Source organism: Gopherus flavomarginatus, chromosome 1 (genome assembly GCF_025201925.1).
Source record: "Gopherus flavomarginatus isolate rGopFla2 chromosome 1, rGopFla2.mat.asm, whole genome shotgun sequence".
Taxonomy (NCBI): Eukaryota; Metazoa; Chordata; order Testudines; family Testudinidae; genus Gopherus; species Gopherus flavomarginatus.
Genome location: NC_066617.1, coordinates 78,409,011 through 78,422,811, shown reverse-complemented (window position 1 = coordinate 78,422,811; position 13,801 = coordinate 78,409,011). Strand labels below are relative to the sequence as shown.

General features: G+C 42.6%; 1 protein-coding gene across 9 annotated transcripts in view; it reads left to right on the top strand.

Moving 5' to 3' along the window:
• Window positions 1-13,801, top strand: part of PPFIA2 (PTPRF interacting protein alpha 2) — a 655,361-nt gene that overhangs the window by 500,751 nt on the left and 140,809 nt on the right. The window lies entirely within an intron of this gene.

Here is a 13,801-nt window from a genome sequence, read left to right as displayed (position 1 = left end):
GCTTGTGAGGTTTGTTTAATTAATGCTTGTAATGTGATTTGTGGTTCTTAGCTTGTGCTATATAAGTAAAATTCATCATTATTATTTATTTTACCCTTGATTTCCTAAACGGGTCCTGCTATGTTCTCTTTAAGAAAGAGTGTCATTGTACCCTCCTCTGAGTGTATTGATCAATCTGTTTTAAATCTATAATTGTGTGATCTTTACTATTTGTGTAGCAGGGCTGGCTCCAGCTTTTTTGCCGCCCCAAGCAGCAAAAAAAAAAAAAAAAAAAAAGCCGCGATCGGCTGCAGCTCTACCGCCACCACTTTTTTTTCTGATTTAGGAATTAATTTGCTCTATTGTGATGAGAGCAGTGAAGCGATGTTGTTTAACAGCTCATTTGGTGGCACATTTTCTAATTCTCCTATGCCTTCTTTTCGCAAAACTGATGTTTTCATTAGGACTCTATAATATATATGTTTTTTCCTTCAAATGGAAGTGGCAGTGGCCATTAGTTTAGTCCAAAATCTATGACCACACTAGTAACTATCACCTTTTTTATTTTATGAGGCAATATTAAATTTCACCTTTGCCAATTTCATCCTACACTTAGTCTAGAGAGGTGTTCTTCATAATGTGACTCATCTGATAGAATTTATTTAATTTCCCTTCAGATTCCTGTACTGAATAATTCAGATTGGTTCCTTTGTTGTATGTTGACCTGGGAAGTATGTCTCTTTAGGTTTTCCTTGTAAGTTTTGTTGGTGATGTTCTGGCCTTTTTGACCACTCTTCAAGTAGAAGGGTTCATCTGTGTAACTACCATTGCTGAGGGTAGTTTGTGTTTTTTCTTAAGACTAAGGCCAGCATTTTCAAACTTCAGTGCCTAAAATTAGTTATTTTAAGGACATTTTCCCCAAATCTTCTGGAATTTTTTACCTTCCCATCCTACCCCTTTGCTTCATTTTTTTTTACATTTGCACACTGGATAGAAGTATGAGTCTCAAATATGTGATAGGTTTTTAAATGAGTTCTTCTTCTGAGCACATCATTACTTCCACAATAAATGTTTGGGAACTCCTCTGCAGAAAGGAAGCACAATGTAAGATACATGCTGAAGTGGATGACTGTCACACCTCAGCAGTCATAGTCAGCAGTTCTATGAACAGCTGACCTAAATGGCACTTTCACTCTGTAGCCACCATCATTTTTTAGGCTAATCAACTATGGAGGAAGAGTTTTGCTTAATTGAATAGTGCAACCTCATTGCCCTGGGTCAAGATGTTACCCCTGAAGGATGGGGAATGGAGGCAGGACATTCTTGGGCTCAGTCACCTAGAGCCAGATGTTCCTAGTATGAGTCACAGATCTCTAGCCTCCCTGATCTACTGCAGCATCAGGAGTTTTGAGATCATACCCCATGCTCCTTATTGCTGCGCTGCCTTTTCTCCTCCTATTATTTCTTTATTCCAGTCTGAAACCCTCTATTTTTCCTGAAAACTAAACCCTAGGATTTGTATTGCCAGAGGTGGACTGAGAGCCTACCACCCTCACTGGCACATTAAACAGTCACTAAACATTCACTGCCCTAGGTAGCACCTTTTCTGTTATGACAGTACAGCAGACTATTTTCCTAACTGAAACTCCTCAGCTGTTTGGAATGGTGCTGGTGACATCTTTCTGAAAATTAACTGGCAAAGGTTACAGCTCCCTCCTTGTCAGCAGTATCTTTATTTCCATTGTTACTAGACTGTCATTTACAACCACGTCACTCCACAACAAAAAATCCCCAGTAACCATAGAAAGTAGAAGACTTGAAGAATTCATGAAGTTCACTGGAGACATTGTTTTACCAATCTACTTAATTTTAAAGCTCCTCAGAGACTATGTTAATGAGTGTTAGTATAACACCCTAGGATTAGGGAATGTTTCTACGTAACTGCTTATCTATGATCCAGGTCTCAGATCATAGATTGAATTTCCTTGACCTTTTTTCTATTATTATTTTATAGTGCTAGACCATTTTAGTGTACGTTCTCATCCACGATGTATGACAATGCATATTTCTTTAATATTTTTATTTCATAATTTTGGTGAATCTTTGAAATTTGAAACAATTTGATTAAAATTATTCACAGTATTTTATTCACTTCAGAAGGCTGTGTCATTTACTTTGCTATCCAGTACTTCTCTGCTTTCTCATCAGTTGAGAAGTCACAAAACCCAAAGGCCAAGGTTTGGAACATGCTATTCTAGCAGCAACATCTGGCTCTTTGGCAGTCTCTGTTAGGCAGTAGTTTTTCTGCTTTGGAGATGCTTCTGGGTTAATCATATATGTCAACAGAAAAAGGGCTGCCAGGGCTTTCTTCACAAACTATTTCCTTTTCTTTTGCCTGCTGTCCTGTTTGGACAAAAATAAATGTTTTAGCCTTTCCTGAATAAATCTGTGAATGTTTCCCTAATTGATTTCCTTATGAACCCAAGTTTGTTACCAGTTACCATGTTCTCACTTCTCCTGCACTTGTGCCCACCTTTATGCTGGCAAAAAGCTCCCAAAATGACATTTCTCCGGGGTTGTCTTGTAACCATGTCAGTCCCAGGATATTAGAGAGACAGGTTGTGTGAGGTAATATCTTTTATTGGACCACATCCATTTCTCTGGGGATTGCATACATTTCTTTTGTGTTTCTTGTTCATGTGTGTCCACATAAAGCATTTTCTGGAAAACTGACATTCTCATAGCTAACAACTGGAGCTCACTTTTTTTTCATAAACTTCTGAAAGGTTTTTGGATTTTACATAGCAAGTCAAGAAAAAGCTGTTATATCAGTATCTGTAAATTCATTAGCACAGATATATAAATAATAAAAATCTTTGAAGCGTACATTAATAAATGTCTACCCGTGCAACCTTGATATATCTGTGTGATTAATATAACTCTAGTATAAAAATGCATCAAATACTTTCTGGTTGTATGCTATATGTTGAATATAGTCAGCATAATTAGCATAGATATTGGTTCAACCATTAGGGTGACTCCTTGGGAAAAAATTGTCCCCAAGAACCAAGATGGTATAATGTGACCAGAAAAAATGGCAATGCTTTATTTTAGATTTATTGGTGAAGAGTGTCCTCAGGTTCAGCCCCCTATGCTGAAGCAGGACCAAATCAATCTAGACCATCCCTGACAGGTGTTTGTCCGACCTGTTCTTAAAAACCTCCAACGATGGGGCTTCTACAACCTCCCTTGAAAGCCTATTCTTTAGTTAGAAAGTTTTCCCAAATTTCTGAACAAAATCTCACATGGTGTAGGTGAAGCCCATTTTTTCTTATCCTACCTTCAGCAGACATGGAGAATAATTGATCACAGTGCTCTTTACAACAGCCCTTAACATATTTTAGGAGTGTTAACAGGTTCCCCTTCAGTCTTATTTTCTTGAGACAAAACATGCCAATTTTTTTTAACTTTCCTCAGAAGTCAGGTTTTTAAACCTTTTATCATTTTTGTGGCTCTCCTCTGCACTCTCCAGTTTGTCCAGCTGAGGCCTCACCAGTGCCAAGTTGAACAGGACAGTTACCTCCCTTATCTTACATACAACACTCCTGATAATACATCCCCAATGGTATTTGCCTTTTTCACAACTGCATCACATTGTTGACTCATATTCAATTTATGATCCACTATAGCTCCCAGTTTCTTTTCAATGGTACTACCACGTAGCCAGTTATTCCCCATTTTGTAGTTGTGCATTTGATTTTTTTCCTTCCTAACTGAGGTACTTTGTCTTCACTTGTGAAGTGAAGGCTTATGAAGGCAAGTGAAAACAAGCCACCCAAAAACAACATGGCTAAGAGCTGTGGAAGCTGAGCTGAAAACCTGGGGCACAGTTGGGGAACCATTGAAAGACTCAGGGCCGGCTCTAGGCACCAGCAAAACAAGCAGGTGCTTGGGACAGCACATTTCTAGAGGCAGCATTCTGGCACCGGCCATCATAGGTGCCAACTCCGGGGCATGGGGAAAAAGTGCCCTCGCCGCCCCAGTTCGCCTACGCTCCATCTGCTCCCCTGAGAGCGCTGTCACCACTCCGCTTCTCCCCCATCCCTCCCAGGCTTGCTGTGCGCGAAACAGCTGTTTTGTGCTGCAAGTCTGGGAGGGAGGAGAAGCCGAGCAGTGGGGCGCTCAAGGGAGGCGACGGTGGTGGAGCGGAGGTGAGCTGGAGTGGGGAGCAGTTCCTCTACCCCCCGTTACTTCCTGCGCCCCACCACCCTAGCTCACCTCCTCTCCACCTGCTCCCCTGAACGCACCACTGCTCCTCTGCCCTCCCTCGCCTGAGAGGGAGTGGGGAGAAGCGGAGCGGCGGCACACCGGGGGGAGCTGGCAGAGCAGAGGTGGGCTAGGGCAGGAGGTCGCGGGGGGGCCCCCAGGAAGCAATGGGGGGGAAATGTGGCATGCCTGGGGGAGGAGGCAGGGCTGGGGATTTGGGGAAGGGGTTCAGAAGGGGTGGAGTTGGGGTGGGGCAGGGAGGCATAAAAGAAGGGGGGGCAAAAAATTTTTTGTTTGGGGCAGCAAAAATCCTAGAGCTGGCCCTGGAAAGACTTACCTGAAACAGACAGCAGTGAAGGAGCTTCCTCGCTGCCCTAAATGCCAGAGGCGTAATGGGAACATCATAATGATGATGATAAAGTACTTTGCACTTGTCTTCATTGAATTTCATTTTGTTGCTTGCAGACCAATTCTCCAATTTGTCAAGATCCTCTTGAATTCTAATCCTGTCCTCCAAAGGGCTTGCAACCCCTCCCAGCTTAGTGTCATCTGGAAATTTTATAAGCATATTCTTCTTTCCATTATCCAAGTCATTAATAAAAATATTGAATAGTACCAGACCCAGGACTGACCCTTGAGGGACCTCACTAGAATATGCCCTCCCAGTTTGACAGCAAATCATAAACCATCTTATAAGAATATCATCTAGACTGCATTTCCCTAGTTTGCCTGTGAGAGTGTCATGTGGGACTGTGTCAAAAGGCTTATTAAAATCAAGATAAATCGCATCTACTGCTTCCTCCCATCCAGGAGGCCAGCAACCATGTCAAGGAAGGAAATTTGGTTGGTTTAGCATGATTTGTTTTTGACAAATCCATGCTGGCTATTTCTTACAACCCTATTATCCTCTAGGTCAGGGGTCACCAATGCGCCTGCGTCCTGGCCGGCGGTGGAGCATCCGCCGAAATGCCGCCGAATTTCTGTGGCGTTTCGGCGGCGATGCCTCTTGATGTTGTAGCTTGTCAGCAGCAAGTGGCGTCATTGAGAGGTGTCGCCGCCGAATTTCTGCAGCGTTTCAGCAGCGACGCCTCTCGATGATGCCCCTTGCTGTCGACAAGTGACGTCATCGAGAGGCATCGCTGCCGAAACGCTGCAGAAATTCGGCAGCGACGCCTCTCAATAATGCCACTTGCCGCCGACAAGCTACGACATCGAGAGGCATTGCCACTGAAATGCCACAGAAATTCGGCAGCATTTCGGCAGATGCTCCACTGCCGCCATGGTCCTTTGTCTGGCGCCTGCCAGACAAAAAGGTTGGGGACCACTGCTCTAGGTGCTTACAAACTGATTGTTTAATAGTTTGTTCCAGTATCTTTCCAGATATCAAAGTTAAGCCAACTGATATATAATTCCCCAGGCCATATTTGTTCCTCTTTTTAAAGATAGGTACTTTGTTTGCCCTTTTCCAGTCCTCTGGGACTTAACCCGTTCTTCAGGAGTTCTCAAAGAGAATTGCTAATGGTTTCTGAGATTGCTTCAGCTAGTTCCTTAAGTACCCTAGGGTGAATTTCATCAGGCCCTGCCGACTTGAATACATCTAATTTATCTAAACATTTTTTTAGCCCGTTCTTTCTCTATTTTGGCTTGTGTTCCTTTCCCCTTGTTTTTAGTATTAATTGTGTTGAATATCTGGTCACCATTAACTTTTTTAGTGAAGACTGAAGCAAAATAGGCATTAAACACCTCAGCATTTGTCACGGTGAAACTATTTCTGTGCTTTCCTCATATCTTGTCTTTTACAAAATTAAAAAGCAATACATTCAACATCATTAACTTGGACAATTTTATATTTAATTTGGTAACTACTGTAGTCTGCTGTCCTTACTCTTGTTTTAAATAGTACATTGTGCCATCTCTGTAACACAGCTTTCCCTTCAACAGTACTATTGGATTAGACTGCAGTGTGGATGTGGAACAGATTGAAAGAGATTAAGGTTTTCAGTGTGGGTCTTGTCCTGTACCTACTCCTGGTCTTGCTTTTATCTTCATTCCTCCCTTCTAATAGTCCAATAGGCAGACACTTTTCTAATGCTGTTGTATGGGAGGAAGGGAGGGTCTGAGGGAATTTTACTGTGTTCCCATGTGCTTACCTGCCTTCCCACTGCTGACACATTGCCTATACAAACAGCAGATTGCATTGCTGCTGTGCTTTTGATCTAGAGAGAGAAAAAAATCCCACACTAATGATGTTGGTTTTCTTTTCATGCTATTCCACTTTAGGGAATATGGGCATTACATTCCTCCCCTTCTCCTCCTATACACCACTAGCAATTTGAAGATGTTTTCTCTGGACCTTTTTTCTTGTTTAATCCCTGTTGCCCTCCATGGCACTTGCTCCCACGGGGTATTTTTGAACTTTGATTTTCTCTGTGGTATGCCTCATCTGTTGTAACTAATACTATCTCTGCCATCAGATTTGCTTGATGATTCTTTTATCTCTGTTCTGTTTCTCCTCCTGGCTACTATTGCTATATTTCGACAGCTATAAAAGCTTTTTCGTGAGGAGACACTATCTCTGCACCACTTTATATGGACTGTGATTTCAGTTTCTCAGTCACTGCCATGACTTTGCTTTTGCTTTTTTTTTTTTAACATAGCGATGTTAAATTCACTTTTGCTGCTTCTCTTTATCCTTGTGGTCCTATAATACTATGTAATATGAAGTGAATATCATTAACTTAATTGTTTAAATCACCTTTTGTCCAAGGATCCAAAAGATTTTGATGAACTATTAATGCACTGAGCCTCACAACACACCTGTGAAGAAGGGATGTATTATTGTCCTCATTTTATAGCTGGAGGAATGGAAGCACAAGCAGCTTGCCCAAGGTCATACAAGAAATCTGTGGCAGAGCCAGGAACAGAATCCTTGTCTTCCCTCTCCTCACTCTGGTCCCACCAGTCCATCCTTCCACCCCCTTGAGTACTCAGTGGAGAGGCTACTCTTTACACCATGGAGATCAGGAATACCTCTGCATGATAGGCAACTATCAATCTGCTGGATCATAGCATACACATAAGAAGTCTAGTCACATGCCTGATGAATCCATTTGTGGCTGCCAAGCCCAATTTGAAAGAGATGTACCTTGTTACAAATTCCATAGATCCATCTATTATCTGAGCTGGAAACAAAGATTACAGGGCTGCTTTCTTCTTTCTCGCTTTGTTTCCATCCTATGGATCAAAGCTGCTTCATGTTGGGTTGCACCCAGTGCCCGATGTTTCCTCCAGATTAGATAGGATTCTGTGCACTCCTTGCAGCTTTCTATGTTGATGTTGAACAACTTCATATCATTTTTACACATATTGTGGTACTGCCATAAAGGGTGACCTCACTTTCTAGAGCTGTCATGGATCTCACTGTAAAAAATACTTTTTGGGGATACCGTCTCCTCCCATTCTTCTGACATGACCAAGCTATCGCAATATCCTCCTCTTAATAGTGACTTCTAAATATATCAGTCCTGTGCACTCCAACATCTCTGTATTTGGTACTTTGTCTTCTCACTTTATTTTCAAGACCTTGTGCGGGCATCTCATATGGAAGCTGTTCAGTCTGCTGAAGTGTCTAGCATATGTAGTCCATATTTCTGAACCATAAAGCACGGATGATAGCACACAAGTCGCAAAGATTCACATTTTACCTTAGTCAATAGCTTGCTGTTATTCCATGCACATTTCTGTAATGGCCTGAAATCCTTAGCTACTTTTCTGATTCTGTTAGTTCAATCTCAAGGTCAAGATTCCTGCTGATCATAGAACCCACATAGCAAAAGCTGTCAACGACATTAAGAGATTAACCCTCTGGAGTAATATCAGGCATTGGTTCTTCCACTCTTTGGTACATGATCACAGTCTTCTTGAAAGTAATTGTCAGCCAAAACCTGTTGAATGACACAGAATAACTGCCCAAGAAATTTTGCAGAGAAGATTCACTATGGGCAACCAAGGCCTTGTCAGCTGCAAACAGGAACTTTCTCAAAACCCAGCTCTTTCACCTTGGTTTTCATTCTAAACCTTGTGATGTAAACCATCTAGTCTGGTTCAAAGACAAACACCATCTTTAAATGCATGAAGAATCAGGAAAGAAAAGTAGATGTTTAAGAGCACAGGGAGCTATGATACACCTGTTTCACCCCATTGTTGATATCAAAAGCATTTTATTCTTTGTTTTCATATACTATAGTTGCCTTCATTCCTTGATGTAAAGAGCGAATAAGGTTCAGTGATTTGCGAGGACAACCCAGAGTCTTCAGAAAAGCAAAAATGCAGTCTGTTTACCGTATTGAAGGTCTTCATCAGATCAGTGAAGGCTATTTACAGTGGTATTCATTTTTCTCTTCACTTCTGTTGCAGTTGCTTGACTGAAAATATTATATCAATGGTGGAACATCCTGAGCGAAAACCACACTGACTTTCAGGATAGATTCTTTCACCTAGAGATTACAGCCACAGAGCATAATGCAAGTGACAACTTTTCCGACAATGTTCAACAGGAAAATAGCTCTGTAGTTGTCGGAGTTGCTTCTATCCCCTTTATGTTTGTATAATTGTACAAACTGAGCATCTTTGAAATCTTGTGGTACCACTTCTTCTTTTCAACAAAGTATTATGACTTCATGGAGCTTTTGGAATAGTTTGTCATTGGTACATTTGTAGATTACAGCAGGCAAGCAGTCTTTGCCATATGCCTTGTTCCTGGGAATCGATTTAATGGCTTTCGGCAAATCTTCTAATGTAAGCTCGTTGTCTAAATCCACCATAACTTCAAACTGTTGTAATCCTTTGAGCTCCTCATGTTTGATTTCTGCACTTCTGCATGCGAGTGGGAGAAAGGGATATGCTTGTTGTCATATTTGCTCTTTACTAGTTCACCCCATTCTTACTGCTCCTTCTCTGTGAATTTTTGCTCTACTCAGTGCTGCTTCCACAGTCCCTCCAGTCTCCTCTTCCAGAATAAGAAAACTTTTACAGCTAATATGCTGTGCCTAGAGGTGTAACTGAAGTAGATGAAACAGCACAGAGAAGTAGTTTTCACACATTTAAGTGACTTTTAAAAATATTTTGTTTTTTTCTTGTGATGCCTGCACCCTCTCTTCCCTGGCAAAGTCTCTCAGTTGTAATGGTGAGTTTACAAATGGGAGAGATCACAGGAGTCATACTAAAGACATCATGTGATACAATAAGATATAGTCCTTCTTTGACCTTTAACCCCATCTTCATTGTGAATTACAGTGATGGAGCTGATCTAAGTAGAGACTAAAACCTTCTACTAAAATGCTTGGGGGTAAGGAGATTTTCCACCCATTTTCTGATGCTGCAGCATTTTCAAAAGAATTCTAGTAATGGGATCATTTCTCTGTAATCTGTAGAGCAATGATTCTCCCCCTTTCACATAGCAAGCCTCTAAGTGTGACCCCTCATTATAAATTAAAAACACTTTTTAATATATTTAACACCATTATAAATGCTGGAGGCAAAGTGGGGTTTGGGGTGGAGGCTGATAGCTTGCAACCCCCCATGTAATAACCTTGCGACCCCCTGAGGGGTCCTGACCCCCAGTATGAGAGCCCATGATGTAGACAATACATATAATTTGAAATACAAAAGGTTTTCAGAACCTAAAATACATTTTAAAACAGAAGTTCTCAAACTTTAGCAAACCAAGGACTCCCAGTTTGATTTAAAAAATTTTGGGGACCCCTAAGCCCCACCTCTAAACCTTGCCCCACCCCTTCCTGAGGCCACACCCCTGTTCAACCCCCTTCCCTGATGCCACTCCCCCACTCCATCCCCCCTCCCTCCTTTGCTCGCTCTCTCCCACCCTCACTCACTCACTTTCAATACTGGATTTACAATGGTGCCAGGCTAATGCTCAAAAGGGGCCCCGGCCCAGCCTCTCTTGTCCGGGAAACTTGGTGCTGCTGTGCCCGGGGCTCTGTCCTGATGTTGCATGGGAGCTGGCAGCAAAGCTCCCCCTCCCACTGCTTCTTCCCCAGCGTGTTGTGTACTCGCCCCTCCTCCTCTCACTCTCTCTCCCTGCTCCCTGTCAGCTGTTTGTGGGGCAGGGGAGGAAGCAGCAGCCACGCCACCTGGACCCTGGGCAGCTTAACTCTAGTGAGGGAAATGCCCCTTCCAACAGCAGCTGCTCTCCCCTGAAGTGTGCAGGCATTAGGAGTCGGGGGGCCTTAACACTAAACCCCTACCTTTACTCATCCACCACCACTATAACGGAGAGAGCGGTAAAGAGTTATTGCATCACCAGCACTCACAAGTTTTCTTTAGCTGAAAGAGGTCACAGGACTTTGCAAAAAGAGAGAAGGGGCCAGTTTTCCCCTCAAAAGGATAATTATTAAAGGCAAAATGGTGATATATTTTGTGAGGGAGGCCATGGAAAATTCAGTCCTCTACCCCATCTATTCCTTGGTGTTGAACATTTAATAACTTTCAGGAGAGAGAGGAGGAAGTGGAAAAGAGGTGGGGGCAGGGCCTTGGGAAAGGAGGTGGAATCAGGGCATACCCCCTCCAGTCCCCTGCTGTGAACTGCTCAGGGCAGGGGGCTGGGAGCACCCCCACAACCCCAGGCCACCTCCCCAGCCTGACCCCTGCCCTGACTCCTGCACCTCACACATACTCAGCCCCCCCGTACCTCATGCCCTGACTCCTGCACCCCCCCCCCACAAACTCTTCTTAGTTTGTTAGGACTCTTATCTGCATCTTCAGCCATTGGTGTTTGAACTCTGTTTCATCGGACAGGCTGGTGCTGGAGGTTGATTCCATCATCCATACATACCTCATTCATACATCTAAACTAAACTAAGATTAGAGCAGAGTTTTGCAAAAATGAAGGTTGCAGCAAGCTTTTACAAAATGGAGTAAGCATTGTAAAATGGAGTTTGAATTACAATATAGTAGGCAAGTGTAATGAATGGCAAACAGTGAACAGAAGTTACAATACTGAAACAGTGCAAGTCTCATTGATTTAAGCAGGAATTGAATTGACAGTGAAACTTACAAGGGCAACTGACTGAACAGCTATGGCTCTTAACAAGCACCTTAACTGTCAATTAGCCAGTTATTGGGGTAACTGGTTTTATGAACGAATGTTGTTTCATTCATAAAACTTTACTTATGAAGTTACATTAACAAAGTGAACGATTAAAAACAATTTCATTCATCAGTTCTACAGGCTTAGGGAACCAATCTTATGGGGTTCCACAGATTTCTGTGTAGATTATTTAGGTTAACTTTTCTATCTACCCAGTGGGACTCAGTGCTCAGTCTAGAAGATACCATCAGAGATGCTTAGTTTTGCAATTCTCAAACTGTGGATTTGTGTCTCCAGAGGTAACATGCTTGTTAACAGCAAAAATGTATTTAAATAAATCAATCATGTATAGAGGTGAGAAATAACAGACCTCAACTCTATTGTCCCTCTGCAAATTTGTGTACACAGGGTCAACTCTTTACCTCTATTTAAAAGTGAAAAGTTTCAAAAAGTTCAATGAATAGAAGATTGTTGGGGGCAGAAGAGATCTGGACAAGGAGAAGTTTGGAGATAAAAGTGAGAAGTGAGAGAGATATTTTTTTTGTTAAAATATTATGTTTGCTCTTGAAGGAAAAAAAATCCAGAATACTTTAACTTTACTGTTTTAGTTAAATAAAACAATTTAAATGTCTGTCTGGTGATGTTCTCCTCCTAATACAACCTGGCAAGAAAATCCTTCAAATATTAATGATTAACCTCTTGAATTGGAGATATTGGGAGGTGAACTGACTTCATAAATATCTGCTTCAATTATCTTTGGTAAATGAAATAACCAAACAATCACTCATTTTCTGATATAACTGTAAAACTCATCTGAAAAGTTTTCAGAATAATCACAGTTTAAAAATGTATAGTGTGTGCCTTCTAAAAATGAAACCTACATCTATCTCTGAGTTGTGAAGAATATGTTTTAAGGTTATAACAACCAACAAGAATGGACTTTTATGTAGAAACCCATGATTAAATTGAGTCTTCCTAACTAGTGATTTAAATCATGATTTAAATCTAATCCACCCTGCCCTCTGTGCTCTTGCCCCGTCCTCTTCATTCCCCAGGGGGCCCACAAATATGTTTAGTACTGGGCCCACAAAAAGTTAATCCAGCCCTGCTCACTTTCACCATGCTGAGGCAGGAGGTTGGAGTGCAGGAGGGGTATGGGCTCTGGGAGGGAGTTTGGATGTGGGAGGGGGTGCGGGCTTAGAGCTGGGAGTTTGGGTGTGGGAGGGAGTTTGGGTGCTGGAGGGGGCTGAGGGCTGGGGCAGGGGGATGAGGTGGGAGTGTGGGTGCAGGAGGGAGTACAGGCTCTGTGAGGAAGTTTGGGTGCAGGTTCTGATCTGGGGTGTGGGAGGGGGTAACGGGGGCAGCGCTTACCTTGGGCAGCTCCCAAAAGTGACTAGCACATCCCTCTAGCAGCGGCTCCTAAGCAGGGAGTCAGAGAGCTGCTGCAGGCACCACCTCCACAGCTCCCATGGCCTGCAGTTCCAGGCCAGTGGGAGCTACGGAGTCAGCACTTGGGTCTGGGGCAGCACGTGGAGACCCCCCATCCCCAACCACAGGGACATACTGGCTACTTCTGGGAGTGGCATGGACCCAGGGTCCCCACTCCTTCCCCTCTGTCCCAGCACCTCATTCATGCTGGGGAACAGTGGTGTGAAGGAGGTGCTGGGAGGGAGGGGGAGGTGTTGAGGGAGTTGAGAAATGCTGTTTTAAAATATTATTTAAATTAACTTTCTTGGACCTCTCTGTCTGGTACATCCTGCACCTCTGGATAGGATAAAAGCAGGGTCTTTTGAGATCTCTTTTGGCTCTCTTTCCATTTTTCCCTACCTTGCACCTCCTATCTACCTGTCTGTCTGTCTCATGTTCATCATGTCCTCTGAGCTCATAGCTCTTATCCTCTCTTGACTTGACCTCAGTTTCCTTTTGCTCTGAGACCTCAGACTTCACCTAGTTTCTGTGCTTGGTTTTCAGTCTTCCTTTTGTTAATCTCTACTAACATCACTTCTGCTATTCTATTTCCTCCCAACTCCACAATGACCTATGGACCTTCATATCTGAGCCAATAGCGAGTGAAAAGATTTAGAATTCTGACTCACCTGTTCTGGGATCCAAGACAGAAGTTTGCCATTGACTTCAATGGGTGTTGGATCAAATCCTACAAAGGTCCTAAAATTTCTGGCCATCTTGGTCATTGGCGCTCTTCTCTCCCTTTGTCCGACTTGACAACCAAATGTTGCTCTCCATTGGATGAAGGACAGAGTGAAACTACAGTGTGTTCTAAGTCTCTTGTAAATGACAGATGGTGTGAAATGTAGCGGTACATAGCAATCAAAATGTTCCTTTAACACATTCCAGTTGTACTGTCAAGTTAATGAAAAATACCTTATTGAAACTGCCATAAAACTGATCTAGATACATGTCACATGACTCAAACTAGATGTGATTTAT